The sequence below is a fragment of the Opisthocomus hoazin genome, chromosome 26 (genome assembly GCF_030867145.1).
Source record: "Opisthocomus hoazin isolate bOpiHoa1 chromosome 26, bOpiHoa1.hap1, whole genome shotgun sequence".
NCBI classification, from domain to species: Eukaryota; Metazoa; Chordata; class Aves; order Opisthocomiformes; family Opisthocomidae; genus Opisthocomus; species Opisthocomus hoazin.
In genome coordinates this window covers 7,877,642-7,879,856 of record NC_134439.1, presented here as the reverse complement: position 1 = coordinate 7,879,856, position 2,215 = coordinate 7,877,642, and the positions used below count along the sequence as shown (strand labels likewise).

At 55.3% G+C, this 2,215-nt stretch overlaps 1 pseudogene; it reads right to left on the bottom strand.

The window, feature by feature from the left end:
- Window positions 1-835: 835 nt before the first annotated feature.
- LOC142364385 (feather keratin Cos1-2-like) lies at window positions 836-1,581 on the bottom strand (annotated as a pseudogene).
- Between the last annotated feature and the right edge of the window lie 634 nt (window positions 1,582-2,215).

Here is a 2,215-nt window from a genome sequence, read left to right as displayed (position 1 = left end):
ATGGCAAGGGGGAGATGAGGCTGTGGGCTGTCGCCAGGTATTATTGTCTCTAGATGCCCACTGCTGCCACCCTTTGGAGCCATTCTCTACTTGAGCCTCCTCCCCCGGCACAGCTCCAACCAGGCATAGAAGTCGATGCTTCCCCATTAGACAGAGGGGCTGCTGACCTCATCCCTTGGCCTCCTGCCGCCATGGACTCCTCACTCAAGGACAGCATTTTTCTGGGCTCCCCACTGACAGAACTTTCTCCAGGGCCTGGTGCTCCAGGCCCATCTGGGAACACATGCAGCAAGGCTGACTGTTGCCTGATGCCTGTGGAGTAGCCAGGCATGTCTTCCTCAGCTCCAAGAAACGGGGCACAGCAGGCAACCCAGTGCACTGAGTCCTCCCCTCTCTTTCCTCTGGGATTGAGGAAGGGTCTTCTTTTGCGCACAACCTAATCCCCTCCAAAAAGCCACCTTCTTTCCTGAGCAGACTGGAAGACTTGCCTCAGAAGAAAGGAGGACTCAGAGGCCCGGATTTCCATGCAGCACAACTTTAATGAGTCTGAAAAAGAAGAGGAGGTGGCTCATAGGGAGCATTAGGGGCAGCCAGTGAGATGCGGTAGACCTCCAGCAGCGTGTCGGTCTGCCTGCCCTGCAGAGGAACAGAAGACAACACGTCCCCACCAGGCTGGCATTGGGAGACAGCGACAGCAAAGGAAGGAAAGAGAGGAGAGTGGAAGAAGGAAACAATGGCCCAAAGCTCTAAATGCAATGCCCCAAAGCTCTATCTTCTGTCGAGCACCATGTTCTGAGGTCTTGGAGGTTCTTGCCCGAGGAAGCTGCCAGCAGCTTTAGCAGGGTCGACATCTGCTGCCACAGTAGCGGCTGGTAATGCAGGAGAGGTCAAAGCCTCCGGAGGAGATGGGCACTCCGTCACAGCTGAGGATGCTGCCAACAGCGGCGGAGGTGGAGGATCCCACAACGGTGCTCTGCGGGTAGGAGCTGAGGATGGGTCCGGGCAGGGTCACCACCACGGGGGAGGGCTGGATGACAATGGTGGAGTTCTGGCACTGCCTGACGCAGGGCTCATTGCAGCTGTTGGCCAGCGGGGTCGGGCCGCAGGGCCGGCAGGGCTGGCACTGATCGTAGCAGGACATGTCTCGGGGCTGGAGGGGCACCTGCGAGAGAGGGCAGAGGGAAGCAGAACACAGAGGCGCATGAGCAGCAGCACTGCGCCCAACCATGGGGAAGCCCAGGCCCCTACAGGCCCAGCACAGGCTGTCCAGTTGAAAGACACCTCAACTTAGTCCCAGGCTCTACAAGTGGAAGAACTTCTCTGCCCTTCCCTCTCCCATGAGAAACAGCTCCAGGCCCAGAGCTAGGACAGCACCTGTCAGTTGAGACAGACATCAGCGAAAGACCTCATCTTGGAGGAGGAGGAGGAGCAGAGGCTTGACACTCACCTGATTCCCAGCGAGAAGGAGGCGAGAGAAGTGGATGTGAGAGCCGAGAGTTGGGCTGCCTTTTGTAGTAGTCCTGCACTGCCTCAGGCCCAGAGCCACCCTTTGAGGAAGTAATAATTTTCTGACAGATTCATGTCAAATACAAAGCATCTCAGCTAATGGTACAGGACATGTCCTGGTTTCCTGCACTGCTGCCTTTTCATTTCCTGGCTTATGCCACCTGCTTTCCTTTAGCAAGGCTTCTGTAAGTGCCGTGAGGAGAGTCCCTTGGATTTCCGGGGCAGGAAGACGTCATCGCAGGCACAAGACTCAGCTCAAGTGCTGGTGGCATCCCGTGCAGGCAGGTGATGTGCACCTGAGTCACTCCAGTGGGCTTTTTTGTGGCAAAGCTGTCAGGAAACGGGCACCGCTCTCCTCCTTGTCATCCACATCTGCAATAATGCCCATGAGAGAGAATATTCCACATCCTTTCCTCTTGCTCCTCCCATCTCTTTTTTATGGTCTGTCACCCATGCAGGTGGCTTTCGTCTGTGAGGGTTTGACACTATTGCAACTCAGGAAAATTGTGCTGTGCTCACTTTCCTCATCCCGTCTCTGTGCAACCTCTGCAGTTCTTCCGGCAACCCAGGAGCATGTCTGGGGCCTGGTCTTTCCCCAAGGTACTTGATTGCTTTTCTATCATTGTCATTCCAAAATCTCCTCAGCAGAGTCCCCATTTGCTGATGTTTTCCCTGCTTTATGTGAGCATGCAAATATTTGCATTATTCC